This window comes from Gambusia affinis, linkage group LG08 (genome assembly GCF_019740435.1).
Source record: "Gambusia affinis linkage group LG08, SWU_Gaff_1.0, whole genome shotgun sequence".
NCBI lineage: Eukaryota > Metazoa > Chordata > Actinopteri > Cyprinodontiformes > Poeciliidae > Gambusia > Gambusia affinis.
Genome location: NC_057875.1, coordinates 1,978,723 through 1,992,914, shown reverse-complemented (window position 1 = coordinate 1,992,914; position 14,192 = coordinate 1,978,723). Strand labels below are relative to the sequence as shown.

At 41.0% G+C, this 14,192-nt stretch overlaps 1 protein-coding gene across 2 annotated transcripts in view; it reads left to right on the top strand.

Annotated features, from left to right (window-relative positions):
* The window catches only part of hipk2 (homeodomain interacting protein kinase 2), a 94,400-nt gene that overhangs the window by 47,300 nt on the left and 32,908 nt on the right, over positions 1 to 14,192 (top strand). The window lies entirely within an intron of this gene.

Here is a 14,192-nt window from a genome sequence, read left to right as displayed (position 1 = left end):
CAACTTGTGCTGTTACACCTGAACGCAGCTCTCCGCTGTATGAAGGTGTAATAGCACATCTAGTGGTAATTCATTACCAGTCAAGCTGCTCGTTTTCATCCTGATCCAAGGTTGCTGCGGCCCTCGACTTCGCTGTCTGAGCTCAACCTGAGCTGATGACCCGAAGAGCTTCTGATGTGGACAGGAAGGCAGGAAGTGTTCTGGTTTGGGGAGGACATGGAGTAGATATGGCTAAGGTGACTTACTATGCTTCCTTGAACAGGTTAAGATAGGATACAAGACATGTTCAGTAGATCTTTTTGTTTCATTGTTAGTCTTTAGTCTGGTCAGTTCTGCCTATTTGGAGCAGATTTAGGATCTCTTCACTTTAAATCCAAATAAGCCGCTGCTGGCCACGCTCCCCCAGCTCAACGCTTACACTCACAACTGACAATGACTGCAAACAGATGCAAAAATGTACAACTGTACTTCTTTGAAAAGCATTAAGAGAGCCTTCTGCACAATCAGTAAGAATACAGCAAGTGGTTTCTGGATTTTTTTCACTTCCTGTGCCAATATCTGAGGTTCAGTCCGATAGGTTCTTTTAAGTGCTTGGGTTGTTTTTAAAAGCAGCAGAAACCCAAACAGAAGTTTGGATTTCTACCTATTATGAAATTGTGAATTTTTCATCATAGTGTGCAGGGAGGCAGAGAGCAGCCCAGCTTAGTGCCCAGCTGCAGCGCTTGTCGGCCCCCTGGGGCCCTTCATGCGGAATGCGTCTGCTTGTAGCTGCGGATCGCAAGGCCAGCTGTGAGCAGTGACTTCTGGGAAAAGGCCATGTGCATGTTTGTCTTTTTAATAGGAGGAAAACTGACATTATTTTTAGTGGTGGGATGTAATACTTCGTTGCTGTACTTAATTACATTTTTCATGTATCTGTATTTTACTTAAGTAGATTCAGTCTTTTTGACTTTTACTCCACTACATTCCTATAATTTGTTGGATTACACGGTACATTCATGTCACATTATTATTACTATTTTGTTTTAGCTTGAAAATAATCAATGATTTATTAAAGTTAAATGGTTGAAGAAGTGAGAACGAAGTTTTTAAAATGGTGTCAGGAAATGAAAGTGTTGTTCAGTATACAGTTTTTAACTGTGAAGTTGATGACAAAATGGAGTTCAAATGTCAGTGAAAATGAAAATCCCCTTTTTTCTCACAGAAAACTTTTAACATGTTTACTGCAGTTAAAACACACAATGGTTTTGGTGTTTAGTAAATTAAAAGAAATCAAAGGTATGATCATTTCTCTGATGCACAGAATCACAAGTCCAGGTGTAAAATGTGTCACTGAGATAAAACTCAATAAAAACGAGGATTATCTGCAGACTCTACAACATTGATGCATTAAAGAAAATGAAGCAACTACATTTGATGATATACTATTGCATTAGGTAATAAATCAATAAGTACTTTTACTTTCAATACTTGTGGTATTTTTGAAAGCAAATAATTTTACTCAAGTAAAAATGTTGATGTGGAATGTTTTCTTTTACTAGAGCACATTCTTGTGTGTGTATTTCTACTTTTACTCAGTGCTTCAGTAATTTCTTCACTGCTGGAAGATCTAATAATTTGTGGATCCATTTGTGCAGCTATTGGCTCCGTTTCATTCACTATTTACACGCGTGATGTTCTTTCTGACCGCTCGTCGAACGGAGCGCTTCCTGTTTGACGGTTCAGGTCACACTCTTTTGCATACTGACCTCCAGCGACGGGTCGGTACGCCGGTCAGCTGAGATCCGCTTCCTTCAGGACGACTGCACACTTTTGTTCTGGAAATTTCCTCCCTGTCTCCAGCGAAGGGTCGGTTAAAGTGCAGAGAGGAGGCGTAGCAACGCTCCTCTGTTTCCCCCTCCAAGCTTCTCACTCCCTCCCTCTTTCCCGCCACCAGAATCCCCACTAGTGATATCTCCCACCCTCCAGCCAATTATAGCGCATCTCTGAGTGAGAGAGAAGTGATCTGATTGGCTGCTCCGGGGTGTCTGGGAGGTCAGCACTGTCTTTTTCCACACCGTGTCATTCTGGTTATTTTCCAGAAGAAAACATCAAAGGAAAACTACAGTTTTTGGAAAAAGAAATTTTATTGTGTTGTAATTTCTCTTCTGAAATAATTGTAAACCTGTCAAGAGAAATGAGAATCATCCTGCAGTTTGTTGCCGCACCGCTGACTCCGATGCCACAACAAAAGGAAATGTTGGGTGCCAGAATGCCTTTGTTATGTGTGTCACCAGGAGGACGGTCCTCCCGCCGGGCAGAATGAGCTAAGGAGAGAAAACACCTGGTTAAAGACGACAATTATGAGTTATGGAGCTGTCAGGGGGGCATGTGAAGGTGTCTTTATTCCATACAATCCCAGATGAAAGCATGTTTGTTTTCCTTAGGCTTCTTTGGGATTACATTCTCACGGTGCTGACACCAAAATTTAGTAATTTAACTGGTTTCATCTAAGCAACAATTATTCCTGCTGTTTCTAAAATAAGGTGCTGTGAAAAACTTTTTGCCTCCTTGCAGATTTCTTTTTTGTCACACTTAAAACATATCTTAATATCAGACAAAATGCAAACAGAAGATAGTTCCATTTATTCAAGGGAAAAGTAAAAAACTAATTGCCTCCTAAACCCAATAACTTGTTACGTCTCCCAACCAGCATTGGCAAAAACTGGTGAGTTTCTTTTTTATTGTTGTTGTGGAGGAATTTTTACATGATTGGTCATATTAACCCATGTTGAAAGATTATTAACGAAGAATGACAGATCCAGCCCTGACCATCACACCACCACCACCGTGTTGGATCAGTTACTGATCTGATGATTAATCAGATCAAAACTGGCCACATTCTACATATATTTCATTTAACCATTTAAACTTGTTTCATACAATATTTGAAATACATTAAAGGATGTAAACAAACAAATAATTTAATTCCTTTTTAAAATAAGAAAGAAAACATTGTAATGCCTAAAATGCAATAACATATCATTTCTTTAGTGAATTTGAATTGAGAAAGTTAAAACTGCTACTTGAGGAGTTTTGGTCAAAACATATTTACATGCAAAGGTTTCTGTATCATGTTTTTCAGCAAATAACCTCTTTGAGTCTCCAGTTAACAATTAAATTACTACATTAGTTGATGATTATTTTGATAATCGATTCATTACGAATAATCGGATTAATCGTTTCAACCCTACTTTCTTCCCAAAAGCCTCAGGAAACATTAAGATAGTTTTAGTAAATGAGAGGCGGGTCGTTGTGTTGTTTTGGATCAGCAAAGGTTCACTAATTTCCAGATGTCAGAACTGAATCTGTGTGCTGACTCTTGATTGTTTCTCTAAAGAGGAATTAACTTTAAAGTCGATACTATCATGCACAGTTTGACAAAAACACAAAATGCCCACCTGCTTGGGATCAACTGTAAACTCCCGTTAAGACAGTCCATACTTGTTTCTTCTTTTGGACGTGACAATGCCATATTCAGTATTGAATTTTGAGTTTTCTTCAAATCACTGCGTAGATGGAATCGGTTTTGCTCGGTGTTTCCTCCACTGAGGCCATGGCAGCAGCAATAATGTCATTCTGTCCACAATAACTGAATCCTCAAGCACTGCTACATGAAACAGCAACGTGGTATTGATCGTTGCTGTGCAATAATTGCTTTCCTTGGGAAAAAAAGCAACAATTTATTGCATATGATGTGTTGCATGACTCTATGTCTGTTCCAGACTGTGGAGGGATGGGAGAAAATTAACGCCGTCTGTATGATAGCAAGAAGAGGTATATGTTGTCACTTAAAGGGGATTAAGTGTGACTATACTTACAAATAACTGGGCACAATTTCCTAGCCAAATTAATTACCTGTCATCACGACTTATTGTTTTTTGAGATGGCTCTTATTAAAGTCTGCTCTGAAAGATGAGAGAACGCTGCTTTTCCTCACCAACACAAACACCTGCGATTACACCTGAGTTACCCGAGTTATTTCTGTTTTATCAACCTCAATTAGTTTCAATGAACTCTGCTTTAGTATGAAAGTAGGAAAAACAAAACTGTTGTCTCATTTACTGTCTGACAGCTCAAGTCAGTGGAATTTATTCATATAGCAGAAATTCGCAAATAATATGCCAAAGCATTTTATAGACAACAGTCAGTTCAATCCATTTATACATGCATACAGTTATTCTATTTAACAATTCATTAAGTTCAGTTTATTATTCAAATTAGTTTAAAAAGTTTTCTATCTAGAGTAGTGTTAGGCGATATGGCTTAAAACTAAAATCTCTGATTGTTTTTATACCAAATTTGGTTTCCAATTTTAATAAATGTTTTTCCTTCCACTTTTTTTTGCTTAAAAAATACAAATGACAAACAATATCTTCAAAATTTTCAATAATTTCTTCTGTGAGTTCACCTGAAGTCTTACCATTACTCTGGAAACCCAAGAAATGCATTTTGTATGTCTGCATGTGTAATGTCCAGTTTGTTAAAACCACCAAGGGGTCAGTGGTTACACATTCTGGACCACGTTTGGGTGACAATCAGGGTCGGATCCTGTAAGTTGATCCCTCCTCTCCAACTCCAACTAACCAGAACTCAGAGGGAGTAGTTTTCTGCAAGGACTGACAGAAACAGAGAAAAGCAGAAAAGCTGGCAGATCGAAGGCCCAAACGTACCAGGAGGTCTTTCCTCAGTTTTCAGGTCGAGGAGACGTGGAGCCGCTCTATTCCAAAGTACCCATGCGAGGTTTAGTTGGAGCTCTCTGCAGCCTGTTAGCTTGTCATGAAGCCGGGACGCCTTGGGCACTGAGAATTCCTGTCGCGCACAGCAGAATCTGATTAGGCAGGAGATGGTAATGCTGCCTGACCTGGTGGGAGGAAGGAAGATGGTAGTCAAATCCGAGTGATAAAGACAGGGCGGGTGTTTTGGGGGATGGGTGAAGGTAGGGAAATACCACGTACTGTAAGTCTGCACATCATGCTAGGAATGAGGTGGAGGAGGAAATATTTAGCCTTGCAAATGTCTACCCATGTCTACTTCTCTTTTGGCCCTATCAGCCTTTCTGAGTGTTGTTTCAGCCTGGTTGTAGGTTTGTGTGCTGCAGGGAGACACATGTCATTATGGTGGTATAATGGCTTCCTGCTGGCTCCAAGCTATATGTTCTCCGGCGCCACATTTCAAATAGATGCTTGTTGTCTGTTGTTTTATCACATATCCAGTATGGGTGGCTCCAGGAGTCGACCACTTTGACCAAACCGCTGCTTCCCCCTCCATCACTCAGACTCTGTATTGCTCTGACCTGTGTTGGACTAAAGCAACTGCTGGGGGTAAATTACACAGGTTAGTAATAATAATGGTAGACAGCACAAGATACACACAAAGAGACAGGTTAAAAATGATACAGAAAGAGACTGTCAGGAAAATACTTTAGAGTGTGTTCGGTTAGGCCAGTAATTACAAACACCTTGAGGTGACATTTGTTTTTACTAAATTGAAAGGAACTCCATCTTTAAACCAAAGGTTTCATCACCAAATATGATATGAAAACAGCATATTTCACAGCTTTTGCAAACCTGAATCATAGAGGGGAGCAACTGCTTACAGTAACTTAGCTTATTGATTTTCTTGTGCACTTAGATTTGCTGTGGTGATCAGTTTGGGCTTAAGCATTCATCACACAGATTCCTTTCACCCTGACCGAGTGGCTTTGAAGTACTCATATTTAAACACACCTGAACTAATATGGCACCCCAGTGTTAACATGTCAGCTTTAAAATACAGCTGACATTATAAAGATTAAGGTCTCACTGTGCTCAAGGTTTAGGAGTATGTTTATTTGAATGAGCATTCTTCCAAGGGAGCGTTTGTTAGGCCTTAGTCTTTTCTCTAAGGAGTGACATGAAGGAAAAAAAAAACAGAAAAAGTAACTGCAAACATTTAGCCAACTTCACCAAGTCAAGGCCAGAGATGAAATGGATATATTTTAGTACCTAAAGCTACAGTGAGTGAGGAGACAGAGTCTTGGTCAGGTACAATATAAGAAAGAAGTATGATTATTTAAAGTTGATATTTTCCTGGGTTGGACTGAAGCATCATATCATGTGGAACTATGATATGATAGTTTATCCTGAACATCAAGAATAGTGACAGCAAAAGGTTTACAGAAATAATAGTGATAAAGAAGCAGTTCTGTATTTGCTCTCTGAGAGGCAGCTAGCTACCCCACACTTTGCAAACCTCTGCTCCAATAGATACCAAAGGTGCTCTGATTGGGTGAGGTCAGTGTTTTGTGCTGGTCAGTCTCCAGTTTTCCACTTCAATCTCTTAATGGACTAAGATTCATGTGCTGTGTGGAGTCATTTTGGATCAGAAAAGGGCCATCTCCACAATATCAAGATGTCCCAAAGCATCAAGAGTTCCTTTCTGTGGATCAAGCAGCCAAACCAACGACTGAAAAACAATCCCACGCCATAATATTCCCTCCCTAAACCTAAACCTGGCAAAGTGCATTCTCCTGGCAACCACCAAATTCAAACCTGTGGGTCAAGTTGCCAGAAACCTCCCGGTCTGTGTTTTCTACCGCAGCGTCTGACGCTTCGTGTGGCATCTTGTGATTAAAGGCGTGGATGCAGCTGTTTGGCCATGAACCTCTCTATGAACTGTTCTTATTGGGAATCCTGCAGCTGTTCAATCAGCAGGCAGAAAAAATGTTTGCAGAATCAGTCTGCTTGATTTCATACACCTGTGACCATGGAAGTGACTGGAACACCTGAAATAGTTTAACTCAACTACATATTAGATAAGAGATGAGATACGATATTACACTGCTGCAAAACGACATCATTCTAATTGTTATTATTTCAGAGTGTGATTTTCAGACTTGTGAGTTTGTCGGAGGTGAGCTACTCATGGTTGCCTCAGATTGAGGTCCTTGTCCAGAGACTTCTAGGTTGGCCTTATAATGTCTGACTGTCAGTCCTCTGTCCTAATAGGGTCAGGGAGACATGAAGATCCCTCCTGGCATCCCCTAAATCTTCGCCGTTGGCTGTCTGATGCGACAGCATCACTGTATGACAAATACCCATCATTTACTAATGGCAAATCCTTCTCGGCACTCTTCCCTTTGACAAGAGAGGCAGAAGGACAGAGTGTGTGTGTAGGGGGGTGTGTGTGTAACTATGTTATAGGTGGCTGTTGATGAAGAAAGCATCTATCTTCTATTGTTACAACCCCTCCCCACCTCACTGTCTCCATCTCACTGTTCCTCATCTTCTGTCATTTCTTCTCATCCCTCTACCTTGCAGACAGAGGTTTGTCCCTTTGACCCCTGCACCGAGAAATCAGGGGTGGGGGTATACTGTGGAGGCACTGCTGTGCCAGAAGCCGTCAGTAGGTTGAAGGGGGGAAATGAGATGTATTACTGATAGGATCAGCTGCATGCTGGAGAATAATAACCAGGGGAAAGAGGCAATTACCAACAGGCAATGATGGAACAATAAAGAGACGTCTAAGTGAACAAATGGGCTTTACTGTAGTTGCAGTAGAAATGGCAAAAGACCTCATTTCCAAGGTGTGGAAACTCAATAGAAGCAAATGCATTGCAGGTTAACATAGAAATTTAATGTCTTCGAATGCTGCTGTTCAAAATAAAATCAGTTTTTGTTCAACGGCAAAGAGTCTTGCTATGCAAGAGAATGTGGCATGCTAATACTGGCGATGGCACACAGCGACAACACGGCTCCATGTGTGCCTCAGTGACGGGGTGGCTCTCTGCCCGCTGAATATTTCATTATCTAAAAAGGCCTCAAAGAGGAGGGAGGTGTAAAATGTGAGATGGAGAGACCAAGGGAAACAGAAAGGACCTTTGAGTGTGCAAATGCTATCTTTGTTAGCTCTCTGTTGCAATTTACTCCCTGCGGGTGCAGAGCTGAACTGGACTCCAGGTTGTGTTGAATCAGCATAGGTCGCTGCTATATTTCACATTAGCATGCTTTGATGTATTTCAATTTCCATAGAGTTTGAGGTGCTTAAATGTTTCCATACACATAATTATTCGTGCTTTGGGTCTCTACATCTTTTGAAGTTGATCTCTCCATATTTTTTATCAAAAGAAATTCCTCCCTCCTCTCCAGTTCTGTGTTGTAATGTATTGCCAGACTCACATGGAATGCTAATACTTTAACAGGCGAAACAGTGGCAGCCTTGTCAGCGCTTTCTCTGTCCCTTCTTCTGACAACGAGACACAGAGAGGGAGAGAGAGAGAGAGAGAGAGAGAGAGAGAGACCTTTTTTTTCCAAGAGACCTTGAGTACCAGGAATGTTGCCGCTGCTTGGGGAGTGAGACATTTCTCAAGGACTCTGTAAAAACTTTTCCATGTCCACATCTCTCTCCCCTCTCCACCTCTCAGCCACCTGGAACACTAGCTCTAAATTTAAATGCAGCCTGCACTCTATTGCTGCTGCATACACATTGATTATACACAATCGCATCATCATATGCATGGTCTGAGTTGTGTACAGCCATTTCCAAAGTGATAGGTCCAGGTGCATCAGTGGAGGTGTGATGTATGTTTGTGAGTACATGTGTAGGGTTGGGCTGACTTCTGATGGGCCACAGGTGCACAGCAGGGGACGCGGCTCTGCATATTGATTTCACAGTCGGCCAACACCATGCATTATAGCTGGGAGTGTTTCTCTATGGTGCTTCTTCAAAGAAGCGGTGGAGGAACATTTTGGGGCATAAATATGTAGATGGAAACCCAAAGGGAGGGATGGAGCCATTCACGGCACCTCCAGGAGCCTTTTACATTAAGCCAGGACGAGGCGTGGGATGGCAGGGAGGGAACAGGCAAAGAGACGTGGAGAAACGTTAATGGAAAGGTCTTTTCTCCTGAACACAGAAAAATGCTCCTTCCTGAACCATTTTTGCAGTTTGTCATAACTGAGCTTGTTATTACCCTGAAGAGCCTTGCTTTTTTCCCGAACCCCTAACTCCCAGCCTCTTGAATAAATCATGTTTGTATAAGGGCCAGTGATGGAGGTTTTAAATATGGAAAAGAGAAAGATCAAACCAATACCAAGAGACTGGAATAACCGCGTTGTGCATTTATGTCTTTTTAAACGTTGCTGGGTTCTGGGGATCCATCCGTCTCCCCACAGCCTGTGATGTCAGCTGTGTGTGTGTGCGTGTGGGCGTGTGTGTGTGTGGGCTATCGGGCCAGCCAAGCAAAGTTCAGCAGAGGGCGGACAGGCAGCGGGGAGGGGAGCGCTACAGCCTGGCCTCAGCGGCCTAGTTTAAGGAGGTTTTGCTTGCGGAGGGGCAGTTAAGGAGGGATGCGATGGTGAGGTTGGGCGAGCGGGCCGAGGTGTTGGGGCGGGTCGGGGTGGCAGAAGAAAGGCTTCATTCATGAGTCGTGCCATCTCTGTCTCCCAAGGGGATTGAGGCTCATCAATGACCAGGCCAGCTGGGAGGATGTCAAAACGCAGACTGAGTCCCTCTCTCCCCGTCCCAACCTCTCTTTGTGGGGAGCTGGTGCTGTCAGAGGCAGTAGCCCGAACACTGAGCCCTCTCATGCTGCTGGGTGCCCATTCAGAACCATTCAAAGCTTCTGGCTAGCCTTAGTTTACATGCTGTCTGTGTTGTATGAGACAAGCATAGTCTAGAACAATAGTTCCCAATTCAATTCAATTCAGTTTTATTTTGATAGCGCCAATTCACAACAAATGTCATCTCAAGGGATTTCACAAAAAAATCATTTCAATCCAGTCACATTTACAGTGTGTACAACAGTGCAGTAAGCTCAGTTAATTACCCAAAGTAGCTTAAAACGTTTCTGTCTAAGACACGAGTCGTGTTAGATGTTTTCAATCTTGAATTGTGAGTTTTAACTTAATGCTGCAGTTTAAACCAAATAATTATTTCACAATATGCAAAAAAAAAAGAAACTGGCCTCACCTAGTTAAAGGACACATTTCTCTATTATTTTTACTCACAATATCAAGTTAAAATTACAACTTATTTTACTTTAGAATAATTTAAATTACTGTCTCAAATTGCAGGAGCAAATTTTCTGATCTGATAATGAATTTTATTAATCATTACAGTAAATTCTGCTTCTGACATTTAGTGTGAACAGGACATTATCCTGTCCTGCAACAGACGGGCGACCTGTCCGGGGTGACCCTGTCTCTCGCCTGAAACATTCGCTGGAGATAGGCACCTTGACCCCTCCTAGTGGGGCCCTCTCCGCCCCACTAAGGACAAGAGTGTACAGAAAATGGATGGATGGATGGATATTATCCTCAATCGTTGCAAATTGAGAAATGCATTAAAATAAACATTTTGTGGGTGTGCTGTGGTGGCGTAGGGGATAGTGCAACCCACATTTGGAGGCCTTGAGTCCCTGACGCGGCCGTCGCGGGTTCGATTCCCGGACCCGACCGACATTTGCCGCATGCCGCATGTCAGTAGGCTGACAGGACAGTCTACTGTCATATAAGGGACACTAGAGCTCACAAAAGACCCCCTGGTGGGGAAAAAAAACAACAAAACAAAAAAAAACATTTTGTGTAATAGCACACAAGAGTCAGATCAATGTAACACACTTACATCTCAGGATACAAAAACATACAGCTAAGCATTCTGGGAAAATATTTACACTCCTGTCTTTTTCTTCTTTAGTTTTTTTTAAGTAGTAGTCTAAAAACTCATTTATTCAAATCTTGAATATTTGACAAAATTAATAAGTTAACACAACTTACTACTGTAAGTATATGTTTCCCAAACTCATGTACTCACTCAAAATTTAAAACTCACTAAAAAGACAGTAGACACAACTAAATGAGGCAGAAATGCTTTACAGTTTAGTATCCAGTAAGCGTACGTCTTTTGGGCTACTAGTCAAAATTACAATATTTCTCATAGCCCAGGAAATCAGGTAATACTGAGATGTCCCAGCTTTTCAACAGCCTTGAACGCATCATTTGCATCATTTGTGAATCCGAATTCGTAAGAAAGTCTCAAAACTCTAAAGCACATCAAGCTGATTCGTGCCCTCGTGTTGATTAATCCGTCTACAGTTAGCAGTTTGTGTGCACACATTTTCCTGTTTACATGCGTAGTGTAATACTTGTGCACTTTGAGACCTGTAAATGTGAGAAACTGTTTTTGCACGTATGAATGTTTATGCATTGTGCTGCGTATATTTGTGAATTGTTTTATACACTTACAAATCTTGTACTCAACAAAGCCTACTTTTTTGTTTCTTCTTCTCTGATGAGCTAAAATATGAGCAATATTAATATTAAAACTTAAGCTGGGAATGTTGCAGCTCATTTTGTTAATCAGCTTTGGTAATCAGGTGAATGAATGCAGAACGCTGGTGCCTGTGGTTTTATAGAGATAATTAAATATCAGGTTCTCAGTAGTTTTAGTTTTGTAATTCAGGGAAGGGTGTGAAAACTTAAGAAGAACCAGGAAATTTACTCCGTAATGTGTTGGTTCTGGTCTTACATCACAGTTAATTTGATTATACCCTGCAAATAACCTAAGCAGAGTTTAGCATGATGGTATCTCTGACCACATTATCATGTCTTTGATTTATCCTTTGGCATTTAATGAAACTGAAATCTTAGCACTGTACTATTTCCCAACTATGTCTCCAAAATGAAATATTTATTAACTCCAGAAGTCAATCTGCAGTGGTAGGGCTGCATTAGCAGCAACTTCAAGGTGCTCTGCAGGCAGTGGCAGAGGTGCATTGGTGGGGGCAACTTTGCATTTGTGGTTTCTTGTCATGCACAGCAAGGTTACTTTCTCTCCCTTCCTTCCTCTGTTTTTGTTTTGCTGATCTGTCAGAGAAAGAAGGGAAACAAAACGACCCTTAAACACAGCAATACCGTACAACCGGAGAAACTGCAGGCTGCAATCGATCCAAGTCGATAAAAACAGTCACCACAAGCATCGAGACATGCATGCACAGATTGATTTTAAAAGCGGAGCAAGAAATGGAAACTTTATTTTAGTGAATTTTGTGGAGTTCAGACTTTAAATCACTTGAGCAGCATCACATTTTAGATGGACAAAATTACCAAAAGAGAAACCTGTTGCACTGAGGTTCCGCTCGGTTGCAAGTCTTTATTAGACAAATCTGACTCATAACAGAAGTTTCCCTGCATTTTCTTCACTGAAGTATTTGCAAAGGTGTAAATAAGCCATAAAAAGCTGATTTGATCCATCAGAGTTTTGAAGAATACTTCCCCTGTAAATTAGAGAGCATGCATGCTTTCTGTTTGTTTTGAATATTAGAAATGTAATTTAGATAAACCACACAAGAATAACCAGTCAGGTGATTATATTGCTTTCAATATATTGTCAAAAAATCACAAATGTGGCATTGTCTCTGTTTTTTCAGCATCTTCAACAAGCAATAAAATAAGTAAAGGGAACTGAAAGGCCAAGCAATCCAAAAAACCTCAACCTCAAATGTTTCTGTTTTTCAGCATCTTGAATTAATTTTTCTATTATACTAAATATGTTTAGTATCATGATTATTGTATTGTAATGCATTTTAGTGCATTTGTAAGCAATTAACAAAGGTAACATATTTTCTCAAATAAATTAATTGTGCCATGGATCATCTGAACTCAATTGATATATACAGTAGTCAGCTAGAAAAGAACCAAAATTGTAGGAGTTAAATAACTAAAACTCTTGTTAAAATGTTGTTATTAAACAGTAACTTTAATAGAAGTCTGTGTAATTTAATAAACTGATAAGTTAAACAGAGAAACAATAAATGTTCATTTGCTTTAGCTAGCAGCAAGTAACAAACAGCCAGTAGCTTTTAGCTAGTAGCTAAAGTTTCCCCAAATTTCCAACTTAGTTGAAATTTTTATAAATAATCATTTTTGGTAACATTAGAGATTTTGTATGGATGAAAGGCCAAAACACAAATATTTTTCTTTTTTCTCCGATATGGACATGGCTACATGTGGACCACGCCGTAGCTACATCATGTGGCCCTATAGAGCTACACAGTATTCAGTAACTTAACTACACAGAAACTGGACATGAAATCATGTTGCTGTTTGCATTGAATCTTCTTGTGAAATTAAGGGAAAAGTCGACAGCAGCAGCAGCTACGTTTACATCTGTCCCCATGTTCTCAGTGAATCTCCAGCCACTCTCCTTTTCTCTCCTCCTCCTCTTCCTCGCGTTATCGCCTCCTGGCAGTCCGCTTTCTGCTTCTTGGGGAACCTTTTGACTGATACCCCAGCTCATTGTGTGTGATGTTGACTTTGTATTGGTGTGTAACGGCGCCCTGAGATACTGTTGCCACAGTGTTGTCTTTGGTGTCTGCTCCACTGCTGCCCTTTAGACCCCAATAACCACCTTCTGTGTCAGTTTGTAAAGTATTTCTCTCTACTGGTGCCTCTGCCTCTTTGGAACATTGTATTCTGCTTCCTTCTGTCTTTTACAGTTTATAATCATCTGTCCTTGTAATGCCTGCAGCCTCCATCTTTCAGTCATATCCCAATAAAAACGTGGCCTGTTACTCCACCGTCACTGCTGGCAGGGAAAACAGGCTGCAGTTGGAGACGTTCTTCTAACTGTATGCAGTGTTTTCATTCATTTACCTCCAACTCTTTCACATCTCTGTAAAGTCTCCCCATGACATGCTGTTTCCCATGACCAAAGCCCTGCCAGAGCCCTCCGAGTCCTGAGGAGTGGGGGGCAAGTTACCATGGTCACGGCAATCAGGATTGCGAACTTGAAACTTCCCAAGATCCGCCTTGAGCTCCTTTGAACCGCGTATCATGCTGTTAATATATATTACAGATGAATGGACAGGAGTTTCAGTGGATTCAGCCTAGATTAGGTTTCTGTGGAGTCCAGAGACGACACCCCACCTAGAGCAGGAAGAAGAAAATGTTGGACTAAGAGTGTCCCTCCTATAGCAATGACAGGCTGAGAATCTCTTCAAAGTACTTTAATGTGAGGAATCGCGGGGCTCCTGGTTATTTTGGGCGTCATTGAAGATGTGAGTGTATTTGTCTTTCTGACAGCACAAACCAAAATAAATAAGAGCTCTGGACTTCACTGCTGATAAAATATCTGAGGCCATCAATCTTTTGTCAAGATAAAAACTTTTATTT